Source organism: Mustela putorius, unplaced genomic scaffold, assembly GCF_011764305.1.
Source record: "Mustela putorius furo isolate JIRA1106 unplaced genomic scaffold, ASM1176430v1.1 tig00000421_pilon_pilon_pilon, whole genome shotgun sequence".
Classification (NCBI taxonomy): Eukaryota; Metazoa; Chordata; class Mammalia; order Carnivora; family Mustelidae; genus Mustela; species Mustela putorius.
In genome coordinates, this window is record NW_025421375.1 from 3,582,200 (window position 1) to 3,605,682 (window position 23,483).

The 23,483-nt window shown below is 41.4% G+C and overlaps 1 protein-coding gene and 1 non-coding gene across 2 annotated transcripts in view; both read left to right on the plus strand.

Moving 5' to 3' along the window:
* The first annotated feature begins 1,826 nt into the window (after positions 1–1,826).
* Positions 1,827–1,930, plus strand: LOC123392027. The gene has a single exon (XR_006606701.1). It is a non-coding gene; the product is annotated as a small nucleolar RNA U13 (small nucleolar RNA).
* Positions 1,931–19,119: 17,189 nt separating this feature from the next.
* CCDC171 (coiled-coil domain containing 171) overlaps positions 19,120–23,483 on the plus strand; it is a 299,006-nt gene continuing 294,642 nt past the window's right edge. The window contains 1 exon segment of the mRNA XM_013063104.2: positions 19,120–19,407. The gene's annotated coding sequence lies outside the window, so the exon portion shown is untranslated.

Consider the following 23,483-nt stretch of genomic DNA (forward strand, 5'->3'; position numbering starts at 1 on the left):
GAAATTTCCTCCCAACTCTCTAGTCAAGGGCTTTAAGAAAACCCCTTGGAGAATTTGATATACATCTTCTGTGATGGGGGAACATGAGCGGGTAGGGCAGACTGGAGCCTTGTGGGCTTATGACCAGGACTCGTGCAGGGCTACTGGGTAGATCAATCAGTTAAGCATCTGCCTTTGGCTCAGGTCATGATCCTTGGGTCCTGGGCTCGAGCCCCATGTCAGGCTCCCTGCTCAGTGAGTTGCCTGCTTCTCCCTCTTCTTCCTCTGGCACTACCCCTTGCTTGTGTGTGCTTCTCTCTTTCTGAAATAAATAAATAAAATATATATTTTTAAAAAAGGAAGACTCATACAAAAGGCAATGAATGTCCAAGAAAGAGACAATGTAGAGGACCACTGGAAAACCAGAAGTTGATGGAGAGCAGCAGACAGAAATTCTTTTACCCATGCCATAGGAGTAGTAGGTGGAGAATACCAGCAAGGAGCCTCAGAAGAATCTACAAAAGTCTTCAACATGGAAGAAGACAGCTTTAAACATTTATTGAACCTTTGGACCCGGCAATTCCAATCCTACTTCCCATAATTAGTTTGGCAGAAATGTATACATATATACATCAAAGACATGCACAAGATGTTCATAGCAGTATTTTCCATATTAGCCCAAACTGAAAGCTTTCTAAATGTCTATCAACAGTGGAATGGATAAATAAATGTGATATATTCATACCATAGGGTATTACCCAGCAATAAATTAAAGAATGGCTTGCTGAATCATTGAATCACATAGATAAATCTCACACACATGGAGTGAAAGAAACCAGATACAAAATAGTACATTCTGTATATAATTCCATTTATGGAAAGGTAAAAAAAAAAAGGCAAAACTAACCTATATTGATAGAGATAAGCATAGTGATTCAGAGGTGGGGTAAGGGAGAGTTCTGCAGTCTGGTAATATGGAGTTTTTTGATCTGGAAGCTAGTAACAAGGATGTTCTCATTTTGTAAAATTCCACTGAGGTATATGAAGTGTAATATTTTAATTTAAAAAAAATTACAGCCACAGATTTCCTAGATCCAAAGAGTATGAGATCATCTTACGATAGAAGTTAAGTATTAATGGTATTAATTATTAATAATTAATTAATTAATTAATTGTATTAATGGTATTAATTCCACCTCTTTCTTCTAAATAGTTAATGAGGAAAGAAGAAATTCACTATGTTTTTCTCTGTAAAAGCAAGCATCCCACCTGAAACCAATGCCCTCGCTGTGTGCGGCTGGGGAAATCTTAACCTTTGCATGCAGATTAAAGGGTTAATATATATTAATTTATATATTTGACAAGATGTTCTAATTACTGTATTGAAAATAGATTCGCCCCTTATGATGATGTCTGGACTTCCAATTACCTAAGAGTGATCAGAAAAGTCCAACTTGGGGCACCTAGGTGGCTCAGTGGGTTAAAGTCTCTGCCTTTGGCTCAGGTCATGGTCCCAGGATCCTGGAATGGAGCCCCACCCACATCGGGCTCTCTGCTCAGCACAGAGCCTGCTTCCCCTCCTCTCTGTCTGCCTGCCTCTCTGCCTATTTGTGATCTCTGTCTATCAAATAAATAAAATCTTTAAAAAAAAAAAAGTCCAACTTGACTTTCATTCAGGAGGAATCATTGAATCACATAGATAAATCTCAAAAATTTATCTATGGGTAAAGTGGGTAAAGCTTGCCCACTGAATATATTTTAATTGGACCATGAGCAACAACATATAGGGGCATTTTTATTATACTCCACAGTTTTGCTTGTTTAATATACCACTGGTATATTAGTATATTAGTATGTAGCTCAGAAGTGTGATGATTAGGTGTCCATGCTGTTGTGTAACTTTTGTCTCCCTCAAACCTTGTTGTGACATCAGCATATTACCTGTCTGACATAAAACAAAACAAAACAAAACAAAACAAACAAAACAAAACAAAACAAAAAACCCATTTACATTGCTCACCACCAATGCAAAAATAGGCTTTTGGTTTTGAAAAAAATAGGAAATTAGTAAGAGAAAGATAATTTCTTAATGTAAAAATAATCTGTAATACATATTACAGTCAAAATTATATTTAAGGGGAGTAAATGTAAGAATTATTTAATATTAGGGGTACGTGAGTGGCTCAGTCAGGGGAGCCTGCTTCTCCTTCTGCCTCTCCCCCTGCTTGTGCTCTCTCTCTTTTTCTCTCTCAAATAAGTAAAATCTTAAAAAAAAAAGAAGTATTTCACATTAATGTCACAAATAAGATAAATGTTGTTGCCCTTTTGATTCAGAAACTTTCTGAGAATTCTATCTAATGTGGTAAACTAGGTAACACAAGACGGAGGAGAAAAAACGGTCTGGGGTGTCTGGCTGGCTTATCTGGTAGAGCAGCTGACTCTTGATTTTGTAGTTGTGAGTTTAAGCTTCACACTGGGCACAGAGCTGAGTTTTAAAAAAATGTCATTATTCAGAGGCAATATAATTATGACCAAAATATTCCAAGAGAATGAACTAAATTGATATTAGCATTAATTTTTAACTATCTTAAGGTAATTATAAGGGAAATATATTAGAGGGTAACAGTTTTTCTCTATATATTATATGTATATATTCATATGATTATGATATGATATATGATACATAAGTATACATCACATATGACTGTTATATACTCATACGATTATATATCTTGTAAATCAAATATATATCATCACATGTATATACTAATCACTGGATATAAAATATAATATATAAATATAATATATTTATAAAAATAGGCAAAACTAACCTGTTGGATAGAGATCAGGATAGTGGTTGACTGAGAGGTCACACAGTTAGAGGTTGCTATGGAAAGGGGGAAATCCCAGTCACAAGAAAGAAAAACCAAACCAAACAAAAATAAATCTTTAAAACCAAAGTAATAAACTTAGTAAGAATTTAAAAGATTCATAGGACAATAACTATTAAGGTTTATTGAAGTACATAAAAAGAGTCTAGGATAAATGGAGAGATATGACATTTTCCTGGATAGAAAGACTCAATATCATAAAAATGTCAATTATCCCCTAACTAATCTAAACATTTCATGTAACTCTTTGATAAATGAATTCTAAAGTTCCCCCTGAATGGCTTCCCATCTCATTTAGAGACAAGATCCTGTACAGCCTTTTTCCCTCCTATTACTTTTTATTATTCCTCGTATCCCACCTCTCTGCTGTTTACTCTCTTTTTAAAATTTATTTGGGAGGGAGAGAGTGTGAGCATGAGCAGGGATAGAGGGGCCAGCAGGAAAGAGAGAAGCAGACTCCCTACTGAGCAAGGAGCACAATGTGGGCCTCCATCCAGGACACTGGGATCATGACCTGAGTGTAAGGCAAAGGCTCAACTGACTGAGCCACCCAGGCGCCCCTACTCACTCTCTGCTTTAGCCATATTGGCTTCCTTGTTACTCCTTCAACACCCAGGCAAGCTCCTGCTTTACACTCTTTGAAATTGCTATTCCTCCTTTCTGGAACGCTCTTTCCCTAAAAAGCTGTATGCTTGCTCTCTCACCACCTACAGGTCTTTGATCAATGTCATCCGTCAGGGAGACCTTCCTCGATTACCTAATCTAAAATTGGAACAACCCCATCTACCCACCACCCACATGTACTTCCCTTTCCACTTTCTTGGCTTTTTTTTTTTTTTTTTTTCCCATAGCACTTTAGCCTATCTGACATTCAGTATATATTTTTTACTTATCTGTTTTTTGCCTGTATGAAGTATTGACTTCCCTTAATGCACGTGCACTCACACACACACACACACACACACACACACACAACCTGTTAATCAAAAAAACCAAATTTACTTTTGTTTAAGGGAAAACATCATGACAGAGTCTAAGGAGTGCTTCAAAATGAGGAAACTAGGGGAAGGTAAAAGACACTTAGGGCCTGGGCTAGATGATTTTAAGGCAGGTCTTGCAAGGGAATGAACAGGTTGTAGTTGAGTGCGTTTTCTGAGGGTGGTAATTCTAACCACCACGAGTGTCAACTTTTCTTGCTCTCCTTGGTAGAAGATTATCCGGATTCCCAACAACCAAGATTCTGGAGTTCTCCATTTATACATTACAACCCAAACCAATGCTAAACTGATGTGGGTAAACATATCCAAACTAAATTAAGAAAAGAGATTCTGTTTCAACTACAAAGAGCCCGCAGAACCAGATACTCGGGTCTTAGACAAATCATTTCATGATATCTTTATTTGTTTTTCAGATCTTTTTCATGATATAAAGGACCCCAAAGAAATCTGCAAAAATGTAAGTACGATATCATTTCCCTCACATCGTACATGGTCTTCTTTAAGAAGAGAATGCTATGTCTAATGATTACTTTTAAAAAAAAATATTTTATTTATTTATTTATTTGACAAAGAAAGAGAGATCACAAGTAGCAGAGAGGAAGGCAGAGAGAGAGGGGGAAGCAGGCTCCCTGCTGAGCAGAGAGCCCAGTGCAGGGCTTGATCCCAGGACCCCGAGATCATGACCTGGGCCGAAGGCAGAGGCTTAACCCACTAAGCCACCCAGGCACCCCTCTAATGACTGTTTTGAGCTATTATTTACCTAATCTCATGAAAGTCTTAGGGGAGAAGTTCCATGGCCTTACACACATTATTTAGTTTTACTATTTTTTTTTCAACCATAGCATGTAGGATTACACCTATTTTTTTTAGGCATCCTGGAAAGCATAAAATGAAAAGTTTTGGGTATAGAAGAAAGAAGTCCAAAAAAAAAAATTCACTTCCATTTTTAGTTTTTGAACTCAAATCACAGAGCAGTTTCCCTCCCTATTGAATTAAATTATTTAAATATTTTTTTTTGTTCTGGGAAGGGAAATTTGTGGACCAAAATAAATCCTAGGTGATACCAGGGACTGTCCTGAAAGCAGGCATCATTTAACCAAGATAACATCTCTGTCCAATCTGCTGATTGCAGTCAGTCCACCAGTCGTCTTTTGTGTAAGATCTATAAAAGTGGAACAGTCTTTAAATGTAATCCATCTCTTTTGGTTGCAAAGGCTAGCTCCTACAAAATGTACCTACAGTGAGTCTGTCAAAATACAAATTTTGAGAGCACAGTTCTTCACAAGCTGCCTTCACATCAGATACTATCCACAGAATTGAGGGTCTCTAGGGTGACTCTCACTTCTCACCAGCTGGCTACAAATTGAAGGGGGGGGGTGTCCCATGAACACCTTCAGGTTTGATAATTTCCTCGTTATCTGTGAGAGACTCACAGAACTCACAAATAGTGCTCACTAACTACTTGTGATTGCAGTTTTGTTGTGGCAAGGGGTTATAAAAGAGAAGAGATACGTAGAATGAAATCTGAGAGAGTTTCAAATATGAAGTTTCCATCATTCTCAGGGATATGTTACCTAACCGGGGCACGTTATCTGAGCTTCAGTGTCCAAAGTTTCTATTCAAGTCTTATTACATAGGCATGGCTGATTGAATCATTGCCTGTGTGGTTGAGCTCAGTCTCCAGGCTTCCTTTCTTTCCCAGAGTTCAAGATGATATTACGTGACTCAAACCCCCGATATTGTAATCACATGGTTGGTCTTTCTGGCATGGCCATCCTCCATCTGAGTCACCTCAGCTATCAGGTGTGGTCTGAGTGGTCCACCATGAATAACAAAGATACTCTATTACTCAGGAAATTGAAAAGGCTTAGAGATGATCTCCTAGGAACCAAGGGCAAAGTTTAGCCAAATTATTTATTACACAGCCCCCAAGAATTGTTTCTTTGGAGGGGAATATGAGAAGGGATTTCTGGCTGTTTAACCTGTTGTGCTACTCTCAAAAAATGTCACTTAATGGGACACCTGGGGGGCTCAGTTAGTTAAGTGTCTGCCTTCAGCTCAGGTCATGATCTCGGGGTCCTGGGGTCAAATCCCGCATCAGGCTCAATGTGGGGAGCCTTCTTCTCCCTCTGCTTGCCTGCTCTCTCTCTCTCTCCCTCTCTGGCAAATAAATAAATAAACAAAATCTTTTTTTTTTTTTAAAGATTTTATTTATTTATTTGACAGACAGAGATCACAAGTAGGCAGAGAGGCAGGAAAGAGAGAGGGTGAAGCAGGTTCCCCGCTGAGCAGAGAGCCCGATGTGGGGCTGGGATCCCAGGACCCTGGGATCATGACCTGAGCTGAAGGCAGAGGCTTTAACCCACTGAGCCACCCAGGTGTCCCTAAACAAAATCTTAAAAAAAAAAAGTCACTTAGGGATTGAATCCAATTACCCAGGGCATTAACTGATTTATTACAAGGACCTAATATAATATTAAAATGAGTGGCACCCAAAGGAAAGCAAAGATAAATTCAAGAGTTGGTTTGGTTTTGCATTTTAGCCAAATCTCAAGGAAAATATAGTCAAGCATTAGGCTTTCACCAAGGGGTGACTAGGAATGCAAGAAGCATTCCTGAGCATAGGGATCTCAAAGATATCATAGTTAACAGCCCAAATCCTTAAAGCAACCATGAGGAAATAAAATACCTTGGCAAATGAAGAACAAAAGCATGCTGACTGAAAGATGGCCTTCTGTATCTCCAGTCATCCCGATTTAATTTCATGAGCCTTGGCTGGAAGCGGTCTACTTCATGCAGTCATCTTATTGATCTGAACGTCTTAGGTTGCAACTATATACTCCTGATGTTGTAGATTCTGGTTAGTACAGTTTTCCAGCAATTTAACAGTGACTTAAATTTCTTTACTTGAGAGAAGTGGTTCTAAGAATCAACTCTAGATTTTTGCTGTAGCATTTGTTGTTTATAGTAATGGGTAAGGTCCTTTTCATCAAGGCTCAAAGGCTCTATTTCTCCAAAGCCTCCTCCTCAAGATGAAATAATATGGGAATAAAGGGAGTAAAATTCTTTCTTGAGGTATAACAGAAAATCAACATAGAAGGATATAGTCAATGATTATCCTTTGAATAGAAATATATTATGAAGAGGAAGGAGACTCCAAGGTTTTTTGATTTGTACCACAAAGTGTATTATGATGGTCCCTGATTAACAAAGGCTTCAGAAGTTTATAGACTGGAAATGAAATCTACCTGGAGACAGTTATTTTACCCGTCTTTGGACATGAACAAAAGTATGTTTCCAAGATATGTCACTCAGGAGACAGAAACCACATCAGTTTTTTCGAACAGGGAAAATTAATATAAAGAATTATTAACTAGTAGGAGGTAGAGATAAAAGAAGAATCTAAGGGAGCCAGAAGTGTTGGTACAAAAACGCAGCTACTTCCTCTAGGCTGAAGAAAAAGACATTTCCTAATGTGTAGGAAAAGAGCCTCCTCACACCTACCACTCCCTGAAGGCTGAGATTCAGACCTCTTCAAAGAGGACGTGACTACTCCATAAATAGCCACACAACCTGCCGGGGGTGAAGAAACTTGCCAGAGGGGTCTGTAGAAGTAGTCCACCACTGCTGGAGAGTATGGGCAGGCTGGGCCAGTCTGTAGAAGTATCTAGCTTTGGCCAGAGGTGGGCTGGACCTTGTCAAAGTTGCCTCAAGAAGAGAGAGCACAGGCTGAAGGTACAGCTGAAAGTCTTCTATTGGTTTGCTGGGTTGAAGAAGAATAATAGGGGGCACCTGGTTGGTCAGATGGTTAAGTGTCTGCCTTCAGCTCAGGTCAGGTCATGATCCCAGAATCCTGGGATAGAGCTCAGGTCATGATCCCAGGATCCTGGGATAGAGCTCCACATCAAGCCCCACATCGAGTCCCATGTTAGGCTCCCTGCTCAGTGGGGAGTCTACTTCCCTTTCCCCACTCATGCGCACGCTCTCGCTCTCTCTCTCTGTCTTTCAAATAAATAAGTAAAATTAAAAAAAAATAATAGAGGTCTAGAGCCTTTTAAAAAAAGAGTCTTCCAACAGCTGTGGCCATGCAATGTCACTTCCTTGCCCTCTGATGATCAAAATAACATCTTATCTCCTGGCAAAGAATAAGTGATTGTTGGGTCTAGGACTAGTATCATAAGTCAAGGTAAAAAAGTGATTTGGAGCACAGCAATAATATTAAACTGATAAGTGATATAAAAAAATACTCAGCCATTGAAAAATACCAAGAATTTTATTTTTATCCTAATGTCAATAAAGAGTTCTCATAACACTTTTTTAAAAAGATTTTATTTATTTATTTGTCAGAGGTTGCAGGTGGTGGGGAGAGCACAGAGGGAGAGAGAGAAGCAGAATTTCTGCTGAGCAAGGAGCCCGATGTGGGACTCCATCCCAGGACACTGGGATGATGATATGAGCCAAAGGCAGACATTTAACTGACTAAGCCACCCAGGAATCCTAACAATGTTTTAACTTTTGTTTTCTTTTGTTTTAAACATTTTACTTATTTGACACAGAGAGAGAGAGAGCAAGCAAGCATCAGCGCATAGGCAGGGGGAATGGCAGGCAGAGGGAGAAGGAGAAGGAGGCTCCCTGCTGAGCAAGGAATCTGATGCAGAACTCCGTCACAGGACGTTGGGATCATGACTTGAGCCAAGGGCAGACACCCAATTGACTGAGCCATCCAGGCGCCCCAACAATGTCTTAAGTCAATAAACATTGGGAGAGTGTCAAACAAGCCTAACTGTTTCTTTTCTTTTTTAAAAGGATTTTATATATTTATTTGTCAGAGAGGGAGAGAGCGAGCAAGCCAGGCAGGGAGAGAGAGAGAGAAAGAGCAAGCAGGGGGAGCGGCCAGCAGATGGAGAATCAACACGGAGAATCCCTGCTGAGCAGAGAGCCTGATGCGGGACTCAGTCCCAGGATCCTGGGATCCTGACCCTAGCTGAAGGCAGACGCTTAATCGACTGAGCCACCCAGGCGTCCCTCTACTATCTTTCTTGCATAAGTTGAGGGACTGAGTCTTTGGCTGAATTGGTTGTTATTCCAGTAAACTCAAAGAAAGTTGTGATTCATAAGAAAGCTGAACAATCTCATTATTCTGAATTTCGGAACTGAATCTGGGAGAAAATCAAGACAAGTTCTCAGAGGAGATAAGAAACAGACACAAGTCATTTTATTAAAATACAAGGAATAGTTGTAGGTAATCAATAAGAGACATAACAATAGGTAATAATGTTAGTAGGAACTTAACTTTTTTTTTAACTTCTTGTCAAAATAATTCAGAAGTATGCCAAAAGTCAAGAGAATTAATTGAATATTTTAGGAATGAAAAAATAACTCTTGTTTATCCAAGCCAGAGTGGCTAGGTTGTGTTACTGAAAAAATGCAGATTCTAAATTTATTTTTGTTTTCCAACCATAATTTTTAAAAAGATTGTATGTATTTATTTATTTATTTTAGCATGTGCACAGGAGAGAGCGAGAGAGAGAGGAGGAGAAAGATGGAAAGAGAAAAAGAGAGAGAACAGTGTGTGAGTAGGGGGAGAAGGTGAGGGGGATGGATAGGGACAGAATGTCAAATAGACTCTGCACTGAGCATGGGGCTCAACTTGGGTCTGGACACAGGGCTCAATCTCATGACTCTCAGATCATGACCTAGCTGAAACCAAGAGCCAGATGCTTAACTAACTGTGCCACCTAGGTACCCCTCCATCCATATCATTATAGTAAAGAATACATAAGCACTCAGATTTGTTTTTTATTACCTTTTTTATTTTAAATAAAATTGTATCTTTATATATTTTTCTATATATGCATTTAGGCATACACATGTGCATATGTCATTTGATTATATGCATAATAGATGAATATGCCAATAGGTCACTTAATTAAGCTATTTGACTAGCTTTAAAATATATTTAACCCTATCACCATTAACTAAAACAATGTATATATTTATGTTGTTGAATGTTACACCTTTTTTCTTTCTAACATTTTTTTTATGAAGTAAACTCTACCCCAAAATGGGACTTGAACTCACAACCCTGAGATAAAGACCTGAGCAGAGATTAAGAGTAGGATGCTTGGCCAATTGAGACACCCAGGTGCCCCTAAAACATTTTTTAAAAAGATTTTTGAACTCATCCCAGAAGTTCTGAGTGTCTAGCTTTTCTTCTTTAGGGATCAAAGCTATTGCCTAAACTCACTTCAATAATGCCTTACAATGAACAAATTAAAGAAGAATCTTTAATAAAAAGACTTTTAAAGGTGGGATTTGCTAGCAAGGAGCTCGTTGGGATGGTTGGATTTGGGCACAGTACCGAGGAACGTCTTGAGGCAATTCTTAATACGAATGCTTTTCGTCAAAATACATAAGCTGGTTCATAGCGTTATCTTCCAGGAATAGGTATTTTGCAAATAGGTAAATTATTTTTTGTTCAGTGTCAGTCTCATTTAACATAGGGGCAAGAAAGCATACTTGGTCCTATGAAGGTGTGACACGTGGACAGGGATCATGTTGGTTTCACTTCTCACCTGTGTCCCCTCACTAAAATGTAAGCTCCAAGAGAGCAGAGATTGGGGTATATTGCTTGCTTTTATATTCCCAGAACCTACAATATCTAGCAAGTGTTCAGTAAATATTTGTTAACAATTCTAAATTAATGAATGTAGAGAAGAGCCAAGAGAAATTTGAAAAGGGAAGAGATGATCTAGCAGTTAAAAAATGTACTACAAAGGTACAGTAAATAAACAGTGTAATATGGGAACAGAGATCCATTGGACAGAATAGAAAATCCAGAAATGGGTATATGTGTATTTATCTGTATATAAGTGTATAAGCATAGATAGATATCTTCCAAACTTTCACGCCCCTTTAAGAAACATCTTCTCAGGGCCCCTGGGTGGCTCAGTGGGTTAAAGCCTCTACCTTCGGCTCAGGACATGATGCCAGGGGTCCTGGGATTGAGCCCCGCATCAGGCTGTCTGCTCAGCAAGGAGTCTGCTTCTCTCTCTCTCTGCCTGCCTTTCTGCCTACTTGTGATATCTGTCAAATGAATAAATAAAATCTTAAAAAAAAAAAAAAAGGAAGGGATTTGTTTCATGGTTGCTTCTGAGCTGATGGCTTCTCTGTCGACGAGCCCTGTCTATACTTCTGTGTTCTTTTGGGCTGCTCACAACCCGGAGCTCATTAACTAGGTAGCACATTCCTCCTTCATCCATATGGACATCTCCACAAGGGCTTCTATTGAGAGCTAGCAGAGGGAAATATGGGGCAGGCCTAGCTTTCCATGAACTGGTCCTTATTTCCACCAACAACTCCAACTACATAGTTGTTCACTTTTCCAATGGAGTCGTAACATTTAAAACTATACATTCCAGGCACCTGGCTGGGTCAGTTGGTAGAACATACAGCTCTTGATCTTGGGGTCATGAGCTCAAGCCCCACACTGAGCACAGAGCTTACTTTAAATTAAAAACAAACAAACAAAGAGCTATACATTAGATGTGAAGTTTCATGAGGTTGGAGACAAAGATGCTCAATAAAGTTATATACTTCTTAGGGGGCCAACATAGACTCACGGGGTCCCTAACTTCTCTCTGCAGTCCTCAGGTCCACTCTTCCTTCTGTGGTAGTGCCTCGTTTTTCTTTTTGGGAAATCCTGACTTCTAACCATGGAGGCTCACTGTAGGAGACATTCTCCCCCTCTAGAAGTATGGTCTCTAGATTTAAGTCATTTCTTCTAGTTTCAACAGGGAAATCTAAGGTGAGCTTTGGGAGCTGAAATCTTGTCCAGCAATCCCATGCAGGTTGTTAACATATCTGGACCTCTTTCAGATCTTCCCTCCAGAGGTAAATGCATGGAATCTCTTTACTTTTCTGGGAAGTCTATTGTGTGGGTAACTATTAGATTAGAAATATGTACATTTATATTTGCTTAAGGATAAATAGCAGAGGATGCTTGTCTACATTTACAAGTAGAAGAGGAACACCTTTCTATTATGTATAATTTGCAAGAACACTACTATTGCTGCAGTAATTATGTTGTTATATATGCCAATTTTAGTTCCTTTCTCCCATCATTGCCCTTACCAAACACCCTCACACCACATTTCTGCTTTCTGTGCCCTTTAGATTGATCAGGAATAATAAACAGACTCAAGACTTAACAATATATTTCTTTATAGGATGTTACCTGACCTACAAAGACTCAACTATGGCTTTATAATAATTCATCTTAAGGTTATGCCAAGTGCTATGTGGATTCATCTTCCCCTTTCCTGCTTTCCCCATGCCTGTGAGTCCCTTAGCTCCCCGTCACATGTCTGCCCTTCCTATCCTCTTTGATATACCTCTTTTCTACACTTAGCTGGGCAGTTTGCTCCAGCAGTCTCTGGGGCCTTTTAAGGGTTATTTACACTCAAGTGAGTGTTACATAGTTACATTCATGGGAGGAGGTGAGTTTAGCTCCTCCCACTCTGCCATCTTCCTTAAAGTCTTCATGATAAGCTTGTAAATTAAATTCTTAAGACTTGGCAAATTCTCTGCTCTAATTTCTGATGGCAGAGGTGGTGTAATAGTGGTTTCATGCTTCCCTGGACATAAGATAAAAGTGGCATTTCTAGATGTTACTGAACTTCATTAATAAGCAGATAAATGCAAATTAAAAAAACATTAGAACAATGAGGTATCAAAACGCTTGGGTGGCTCAGTCAGTTGGGCATCTGCCTTTGGCTCAGGTTATGATTCCAGGGTCCTGGGATCGACTCCCACATTGGGGCTCCTCGCTCAGCGGGGAGTCAGCTTCCTCCTCTACCTCTACTCCTCCCCTTGCTAGTGTGTTCTATCTCTCTCACTCTCTTTCTCTCTAACAAATAAATTAATAAAGTTAAAAAAAAATTTGGTGTCATTTTTTGACTACCAGATTGGGAAAATTTTCAATACTGCAAAAATATCCAGCGCTAGCTAGCAGGGCAGAGGGAAGCCGACTTTCTCTCACAATGTTGTTATTTCTTTAGATTGATACACTCGTCCTAGAAGCTAACCTGGTACTCTGTATAAAAAATTTAAATACGCTGTCAAATGTTGACTCCTCAAAAGCTCATCATAAAAACTGTTGCGAAGCAAAGTCAAGTTTATTAAATTTGCAGCAGTAAGGGAGAATACCACTTTACTGAGACTTAGAGGTATCTCAAAACAGAAAATTAGGGGCCAGTTATTTTTAAGATTTTTGTACTTGGGCTGAATAACTCTAGGGAAGGAAGCAAATCAGAGAAACGATCAAGATTGAGCAGAGTTTATTGTACGCTAGCCTTAGCTTTGTAGGCATAGCAGGGCAATGGTCTTGAAGCATTTTTTAAGTAAACTGTTAGTCTTCATGAGAAATCTATTTAACAAATTCAGTTTTATCTTCTAAGAACAAGTATTAACTTGAGCAAGCAACCAAGTTATTTTTGCTGGGTTTCAGAATTGTTTAACCTAAGCACAAGAAAGTATGTCTGGTGTCTAGTTCCAGTATTATTCAACATAGATGACAGATAATTACATCGTTTTCAGTTTTCAAAGCTTATTCTTTCCTTGGTGCCTTTCTGGCTCAGTTGCAAGAGCATATGACTCTCAGGGTTATGAGTTTGAGCCCCATGTTGGGTGTTGATATCACTAAAAAATAAACTAAAAAAAAAAAAAAAGCTTATTGTTTTATCTAGAAATGTCTATTGTAGGAATGTATAATATGGCTTTATTTCATTTTATTTTTTTAAATGATTTTATTTATTTATTTGAAACAAAGAGCACAAGCAGGGGGAGCAACAGGGAGAGGAAAAGAGAGAAGCAGCCTCCCCGCTGAGTAGGGAGCCTAATGGGGGGGGTGTTTGATCCCAGGACCCCAGGATCATGACCTGATCTGAAGGCAAAGCCTTAACAATTGAGCCACACAGGCATCTCTGTAATGAGACTTTAAAAGACAAGTATGCCAAGTATATCTACAGAGACAGTTTTTTGTTTTTTTGGGTTTTTTTTTTTTTTTTTTTTTGTAAAGAAAAGGAACAAGTCAGAAATAACCCAGATGACTGGATAAGTAAATTACAGTCATTCACAAAATAGATTACAATGCAGCTATTAAAAATGTATCTTTGGGGGTGCCTGGGTAGCTCAGTCAGTTAAGCATCTGACTCTTGATTTCAGCTTAGGTCAGGGTCTCAGGCTTGTGAGATTAACCCTGTGTTGGTTTCTGTGCTGGGCATGAAGCCTGTTTAAGATTCTCTCCCTCCCTCTGCGCTCCAGTCTTCCCCACCACCCCCTCACTCTCGTGTATCTTTCTCTCTCTAAAAACAAACAAACAAACAAACAAACAAACAAAAAACCCGAAGAAGAAGAAGACGGTAGGCTGGAAAGCGTGTACAGACAAGTCTAGGGGCACTTGATTGATGGGCGAGGGGGAAGGGGTTAAGTCTGGGTTCTATGCAGTAAGGACTGAGGAGCCATTAAAAAATTTGATAGGATAATATAAGCTGAGTTACTCTGAGTTAAGATGTGAAAATTACATATATATGTATATAAAAGTCTCATTTTCCTCCAACAGACTTCTTTTCAAATCAACTCCTTCCAATATTTTCTTTTCCTCTAGAAAGGATGCTCTCCTCCTTTTGTTCTCTGCCTTTGCTTATGGTTCACCATAGCTGGCATGTCCCAAATTGCAATTCCTCTGCTATATCTGAATAAACTCATTTGCTGCTTGATAACCTTTGTTGTTTAATTTTTAAGGTTGACAATGCTTTAGAAGGATCATCCGTCATAGCACACAGAACAAGGACTGAGGGAGCAAAGGACCAGAGCCCCTGAGAGCAGCAATTATGGCAAGGCCTTGCAGTTCTAAGAATTGATACCAAAGCAGCATAATAATCAAGCAGCTGGTGTTTGAACCTTCTGAGGGAGGTTACTAAAGGGTCAAAAGGAGGTGGCTCATCTGGCGATTAAAAAACCCTAAGGCTCACATGCATAAAATCAGCTCATAACACTCCCCTAATGTCAGAAAGGTACACATGTGCCCCTAGGCCTGCTTTTGATTTTTTTTTTTTCCGTTTTTTGATCTCTTCTGCTCCTATTTGCCAGTTTAACAATGCCCTAGATGTTTAGTTGTCAACTTATAAAAATGTTGAGAATTTGCGCAGAAAGGGGAGGGGAGTGACTTGCATCAGGACACAGAGCTGGTTCTGGTCACAAGTGTCTGCATACAAAGTGGTAAAGAAACAGATCATCAAAAGGTGTAGTAGTAGGCGTAGAAACAAGACAGGAGAGTTGAAAAAAGTAAGGAGGACTTAGTGATTCTTAGATGTAGGCGTTGAGACCTTGAGAAAGAAGAAAGATTCTCTGAGGGTTTTTTCCCCCCCATCTGATGTCTGAGATGAGTTTTATAAATTCATAGAGAAACAATTTGGGGGGGTGGGGCTTCATGAAGAAGTTAAAGAGAATGTTTAGATATGTGGAATTCAATGTTACCACATATTCAAGTGATACTGTTCAAATGAGACTTAAAAATTCGCAACCACAGCAGAATTTGTGATATTATGAAGTCATATGGACCCAGGGATGGGTGACATCACCAAGAAAGTTTATGTGGAAACGTGAAAGTTGAGGGCAGAAATTGAGAAAATATCACATTGAGGGGCGAGAAGGGGATAACAGTTTCCCGAGCAGCAAGCAATAAAAAGTCAGTGAGTTGGAGAAACCAGGGGTCTTTTTTCTTTGAAACCAGGAGTCTTACCTACGCTGCAGAGAAATCTGAGGAGGATCAAAGTGTCAGTGAATTCAAGGGAGTGGGATTTAGCAGTGAGATCATTATTGACTTTGGAAGCTGTTCTGGTGGCGTGCTGGGGATGAATTGAATAATATCTTTTTTTTTTTTTAAGATTATTTATTTATTTGACACAGAGAGAGAGAGATCACAAGTAGGCAGAGAGGCAGGAGGTGGGGGGTGGGGGGGTAGTTGACTCTCTGAGATGTGGGGCTCCATCCCAGAACCCTGACACCATGGCCCCAGGACCCTGAGACCATGACCCTGGGACCCTGAGAGTATGACCTGAGCCAAAGGCAGAGGCTTAACCCACTGAGCCACCTAGGCACCCTGAATATCTTCAAAGTAAAAAGAATCCGGTGAGTATTGTGTCTTTTAAGGTTAAAAGGGATGTGACTTTGAGAACATCTTTATGTATAACTTTTTGTAAGTAGCAGTAGCATGTTAGGCAAACAGAAATAGCAGAGAAGGAGCCTTGTAACTATTAGAAAAACAGAAAACTGGGGCGCCTGGGTGGCTCAGTGGGTTAAAGCCTGTGCCTTCTGCTCAGGTCATGATCCCAGGGTCCTGGGATTGAGCCCCACATGGGCTTTCTGCTAAGCAGGGACCCTGCCTCCCCCTCTCTCTGTGCTTGCCTCTCTCCCTACTTGTGATTTCTGTCAAATAAATAAATAAAATCTTAAAAAAGAAAAAAAGAAGAAAAACAGAAAACCTCCAAATATTTTATAAGTCTGATTTATTGTGTAATTGTTATCCTTCATTACCTTTGTTGTTTGATAAACTAAGTACAGTAGTCCTCCCTTGTCTATGGGGGTATGTTCCAAGACACCCAGTGATGCCTGAGACTGGGGTGTCTTTTTCCTATGTGTACACACCTATGATAAAGTTACATTTATAAATTAGGCATAGTAAGAGATTAACAACAATAACAATACAATAGAAAATTTTAACAATAGGGGCGCCTGGGTGGCTCAGTGGGTTAAAGCCTCTGCCTTTGGCTCAGGTCATGATTCCAGGGTCCTGGGATCAAGACCCACATCCTGCCCTCTGCTCAGCAAGGAGCCTGCTTCCTTAGTCTCTCTCTGCCTCCCTGCCTCCTGTGATCTCTGTCTGTCAAATAAATAAATAAATAAATGTTTATTAAAAAAAAAAGAAATGCTTAAAAAAATAAAATTGTAACAATATATTGTAATAAAAGTTATGTGAATGTGGCTTCTCTCTCAAAAATATTTATTGTACCGTACACTTTAGATGATAAAACGTGGACATGATTACATGAATTGAGGTGAATGACATTGGCATTATGACAGAGTTAGGCTACTATTGATCTTCTGAATATGTTAGAGGGAGGATGATCTGCTTTCTAACCCTGGTTGACTGCAGGTAATGGAAGTCACAGAAAGAGAAACCATGCATAAGGGGGTCTCCTCTATGACCCGAGAGGGTCCCTGTGATCTGGGGTCTGCCTACTTTTCCAGCCTGCTATCTTACTCTCCACAGTTCTCCCATTCCCAGGACTACACACTGAGCTTCCAGTTTTCCCAGTGCCTCATTATGTTTCCTGTTCTGTTTCATGTCTTCCAGTTCTTTCTCAGCTTGTGAATCTATAATCATCTTCCCAGAGTAAGTTCATAGTTCTCCATTAAAGCCTTTGGGGGGTGCTCATGGTTGTTATTAACATTTACCTCTTCTGATTCCCATTGTACCTCAATTAAATATCCTGTATTTCTATCACCTAGCTCCAGACTGGGTATGTAGCCTGTATTCAATAAATATTGAGTGAGCAACTAGGTGAAGACTCAAACCTTCATATGGCACCTATTCTTCATTAAAAAAGTGTGCAGTATAGTACATTTGTCATTTATTCTTGCCATACACATTGTTTTGTGATTTTTTAAAAAAGATTTTATTTATTTATTTGACAGAGAGAAACCACAAGTAGATGGAGAGACAGGCAGAGAGAGAGAGAGAGGGAAGCAGGCTCCCCGCCGAGCAGAGAGCCCGACGCGGGACTCGATCCCAGGACCCTGAGATCATGACCCGAGCCGAAGGCAGCGGCTTAACCCACTGAGCCACCCAGGAGCCCTGTTTTGTGATTTTTTTAAAACATAAGAAATTATATATTTAAAACTTGTAAAGCAAAAAGAAAAAAAAGGGGAAAGAAACCCCTAATCTCATCAGTCTGTTGTAATTTTCCACTGGATTTCTAAATGTTAGAATGAGCTCTTTTTTCCTTTCCGTAAACTCTTGCCTTTGCAGCAATTATCCTCTTTCTGGCAAAATTATTAGGAAGCGGGACGGGCTTCTTTTTTTAACCTATGACAACTCAAACCAATTCAGGTTTCCGTGTTACAGGAATCAAGGAGGTTTTAACTCAGTTTATATTTCATTTGCATTTATGACCGTTGGCTCTCCCCAGGGAGACAGGGAAAAGAAGGCCCCTACACCTGGTTTCAGATTGATTACAACCAACATGGGACAATTTTAGCATAAAAGGTTCGTTTTGCATCAAACACCTTTTTGAGGGGAGGAGGTGGTGAAGATAAAAATCCTCAATCAAAATCCCGCCAATTTGCGTTGTTCTTTAGGGAACAGGTTTTCAAATGCCGGGGAACAAAAGAGCGTTTGGTTTTCCAATCTCCCTGGGGCGGCAGCAGATTGTGAAGCAGCTACCGGAGGAAACCAAAGTATAAATTATCAACTAGAAGAAGGCGTGTGTGCGCGTGTGTACGCGCGCGTGCGCTCGGGGGCTTGGAGGAGGATAGGAAAGAGATGGGAGTCCATGCTAAGGCGCCAAGGTTTTTTTTTTTTTTTTAATTTTCCCGAGGTGCTTCGTTATGTCATATTTATAATGAAAGGCGCTGCAACAGTGTCAGCGCGTTGACCCGCGCTATCTCCACACTGTTCACAACCCTAAGCTGGGATACAATGGGTATGGGAGGGGGGGCGTCCTGCAGGCGAGAGCGGGCTGCACAGCGAGAAGCCGAGCCAGCAAAATTTACCCCCGGCCCTGCCACCGACCCACAGACCCCGCGGGGCTCCATTGGCAGTTTAACGAACAATCGGGGATCCAGCCTCTCAAGAGTTTTATTCAGTAGGCGTGGAGAAGGGGTTAGGGTTAAGAAATCTGCATTGTCTGGCGCCTTTGGGGATTCTGAGCCCGTGACCTGGAGACCTCACGCTGGGAACAGAACACTGGAGAGCGGGCCGGAGCGTTCTCGTGCGGCAGGGGCGCGTGCGCGGCGGGATCGCGCGTGGTCACGAGCGCGCCGCTCCTCAGCAACGGCGCATGCGCCTGTTCGCCTTCCCGCACGGCCGCGCAACTTCGCGGGCCCTCCTCTTCCAATCCGAGCGCCGGATTCTCGGAGTGCGTATCCTGGAGCTGCGGGCGGCGAGAGGCGGGAGGAAAGGGGCCGACTGGGGCGGGGCCGACTGGGGCGGGGCCGGGAAGCCTGTGAAAGTCTGTGAAGGTCTGCGAGCGAGGCCGAGCCTCCGGAAGTGGCCGTTGTAAACACTTCTCCCCCGGGTTTTTCCCCTTCTGTCTCCGTTTGCTATTCGTTCCCCCTCCCCGGGTCCTAGAGTCCGTCGGGTTCCGACAGTTTTTGCTCTGACCCCGGCGATCCGCCTAGGCGTCTTTCTACCATTGAGATTTGGAGCTGCCCTTGGGGTCTGGGGTGTGCGGTCTGGATCACGGGAGCCCCCTGAGGTAACCACGGGATGTGGGGGCTTCGAGGCGAACGATTTGGGCGGGGAGGTGTTGAGGAAGGTATGGGTGGTAGCATTGAGTTATGGGGAACCCCGAGTTACTTCGTGGTTGTCCTGGCGCTGTTGGGGTCTTGTGGGGACACGCCTATACCTCGTTGGGCTGGGCCTGTCCGCCCACCTGGGGGAAGATACTGGAGCGTCCCAACCGGAGACCGCTGCAGCAGCACCCAGAGGACTGAGTAGGGACCAGAGGACAGGACCCAGAGGGCCTGGACTTAGAACTTCTAAGGTTTACAACTCCGGGCTGCCGGCTTTTCCCCTCCAAGAATCAGAAGACTCCTCGAGGACAAGGACCACGTCTTTTTCATCCTTAAAGGAAAACAAACAAACAAACAAACAAACCCCAGCCACACACTAGACACTCTATCAATGTTTGATAAATGAAAGGATGAGTTGCTCTCTGAAGTTTCTACTGCTCATCCACCAGGACTCCTAGGAGACAGAAAATCCAGCTGTTTTTCCAAGGCTGTAAAATTTTCTTCAGAAGTAGAGCCTCCTTTTGACTGTTCTTTACTCCGTCGTGATATGTATCCTAGGCAAATGCATATTTTTTCGTTTTAAGATGTCTAATGATTCTGCCTAGCTTCCTTGAGCAGCAATTTCGGTTGGTGTCCAACGCTTTCAAATACAGAACACATGAGTGTTTTGTATACTTCGCATGATTTTGGAGAGAAGGCCCTACCATTTCGTCATCTGTTTTATTGACCAGTTAGCGCCTAGTAACAACAAACAATGGTAGAGTGGAAACGAACAGTGGTTTCCCTTAAAATGAAGATGAAATAAATACAGTGCAACCTGCTAAGAGGAAAGAGGGGACTAATTTTAGTCTGGAGCTTGAACTTTTTTTTTTTTTTTTAAAGATTTTATTTGTTTATATGACAGACGGAGATCACAATTAGGCAGAGAGGCAGGCAGAGAGAAAGGAAGGGAAGCAGGCTCCCCACTGAGCAGAGAGCCTGATGCGGGGCTGGATCCCAGGACCCTGAGATCATGACCTGAGCTGAAGGCAGAGGCTTTAACCCACTGAGCCACCCAAGTGCCCCATGGAGCTTAAAGTTTTAATTGCTGGGTGACCTTAAGCAAATCACCTAAACTCTCTAGACATTAGATTCCTTATCTGTCAGATAAGGAGGATGAACTTGGTCTTTAAAGTCCTATTTAATTCCGAAATTCTTTGTCTCAGCCCCCTTGTCACAGCCTTTTTTTAAAGCTTTTATTTCTCTATTTGAGAGCGAGTATGGGCAGTGGGGAGGGGCAGAGGGAGAGAGAGAAAGAGAGAGAAGCAGACCCCCGCAGATAGCAAGGAGCCCCATGTGGGGCTGGATCCCAGGACCTGGGGATCATGACCCCAGCTGAAAGCAGACACTTAACTGATGGAGACATCCAGGCGCCCTGTCATGGTCTTGTTTTGATGAAAGAACCAGACATCCTCTTTAAAGGTGAAATATGTAAGTCTGCAGATAAAGAGTCCCCCATCACAGATGTGGTTATTATTGAAGTTAGCACTGTGTTATGAAAGAGAATGGATTTAGGAAGTCAGCCAGATGTGAGTTTGAATTATAACCCTCCCACTGAACATCTTTTTTTTTTTTTTTAAGATTTTATTTATTTATTTGACAGAGATCACAAGTAGGCAGAGAGGCAAGCAGAGAGAGAGAGGATGAAGCAGGCTCCCCGTTGAGCTGAGAGCCCGATGTGGGGCTCAATTTCAGGACCCTGGAATCATGACCTGAGCTGAAAGCAGAGGCTTTAACCCACTTAGCCACCCAGGTGTGCCCCCCCCAACCTTTTAAAAAGATTTTATTTATTTATTTGACAGAAGAAGTGAGAGAGGAAATATAAGCAGGGGGAGTGGAAGAGGGAGAAGCGGGCTTTCCACTGAGCAGGGAGCCCGGTGTGGGGCTCCATCCCAGGACCCTGGGGTCATGACTCAAGCTGAAGGCAAACACTTAATGACAGCCACCCAGGTGCCCCTGAATATCTTTTTTTAAATAATTTTATTTATTTATTTTAGAGGTGGGGTGGGGAGCAGAGGGGCAAGGGAGAAAATCTCAAGCAGACTGGGGTTGAGTGCTGAGTCCCCCATTGGGGCTTAATCTCAAAACCCTGCGATCATGACCTGCGCTGAAACCAAGAGTCAGTTGCTCAAGCAATTGAGCCACCCAGGCATCCCTCCCACTGAATGGCTTTATTTATTATAAGTAGTAGTACCTTAGTTTTATTATAGTTACTCATCCTTTTTAAGCATCAGTGTTCTCGTCCATAAAATATGTGTAATCATCTTATAGGGCTATTGGAAGTATTCAGGGAGATCAGTTATGGTTAGCCTAGTATCTGGCACATAGTAAGTGCTCAATAATAGTGGTTTCTATGTTTTTATCCCCAGACACACTAAGAGATGAGATCCCCAACCCCACCCGCACCTTTCCCTTTTCCCCTGATCTGTACAGACACACTGAGAGATGAATGCATTCTGTATGACCCACTGAAGGACTCAGCTGTGAGGTAGGAAACTTTGTACCAGCAGTGGCTCTGCAACCTAATGTAGAATGATCTTTCTGGCTGGTGCTTAACTCTTAGGATGTTTAGATCATTGATCCCTTGGCCTCGATCACCTATATTTGGCTCTATTACCTATGTCTAAAAAACTTCTTATTGAAGAATGATATATATAACATCCCCTCATCTATTTTGGTAGGAATGGTGAGAGAAGTCCAACTCCATTATCGAGAGAAGATCCATCTATTAATAGAGTAACAAAAAAGCTGATCTAAACTTTGCCTTTATCCATCACTGCTACAGAATGGCCTAGATTGGGCCTGAGCCTGTGGAAGTGCCTTTTGTATTGAGAATCCACTGGAGGTCTGAGTTATCTTTCATTAACAGGACTCTGCCTTGTAGTTAGTTGGGGGGTGGGGTGGGGGTATGGGTAAGAATAAGCTGTGTTTGAGAAATCTGTGGTAGGGAGAAGTGCTTTTCTGATAAGCAAGGTCTCATGTGCTCTCTGGCTGGGGGTGAACCACGTCTTGACGACAAATAGCAAGACACAGCAGAACTGTGGAGTCTGCTAATTTGGGCTTGAATCCAGATTCTGTCACTTGCTAGAGCTGAGACTTTGGACAGGAGATTGAATGAATGTCTTTTTTTTTTTTTAAATTTTATTTATTTGACAGAGATCACAATTAGGTGGAGAGGCAGGCAGAGAGAGAGAAAGGAGGAAGCAGGCTCCCCGCTGAGCAGAGAGCCTGATGCAGGGCTCTATCCCAGGACCCTGGTATCATGACCCGAGTGGAAGGCAGAGGCTTAACCCACTGAGCCACCCAGGCGCTCCTGAATGAATATCTTTAAGCTTCAGTTCCTGAGGTATAAAGTGGGAACATTAAAAAGTATCTTTTCCTTGAGGTTGGTGTAGAGTGCCAGTGTAGAGATATAGAAAGTTCTTAGCATACTGTCTGGAGAAGGGATGTTTGTCATGGTTGGCATGATGAGAGTAGGAGTGGCTTTGAGGTATTGGATAATTTCTTTATAGATAATGATGTATCGAATGTTTTCAAGTGGAAAGCGTTATTTACAGAGTTAGCTACACGTTGGAGAAAGGCTGATGTCGATTGTGTAGCATAAGGAATTTGTAATTAATTACCATACAGATTAGCTAAAGTATTTATCTTGTGGAGTTTCATAGGGAAGTTTCAAGTAAGGCTTGGAACACATTATGTGAGGAACCTATAATTCTTTGACCCAGCTCCCTATATCACTGACATTTCTATTACTGTACCTAGCTACTTTCCTCATCATTCATTACCTTTCACTCTGGTGTATGAAAAGGGAGCTTTTACTACATCATCTCTGCCACGTTCAGTTGGTTAGAACTCTACTCAAGGTTTAAATTCAGCCACAGATCTGACTTCGGCTCTTCATTGATGTTGTCTTCCTAATACATGCAGAGGTAGGCCCTTGAACCCTAGTGTTATCAAGAGCTGATACCAGAGACAGAGAAGAAGAAAAAAAGATTTTGCT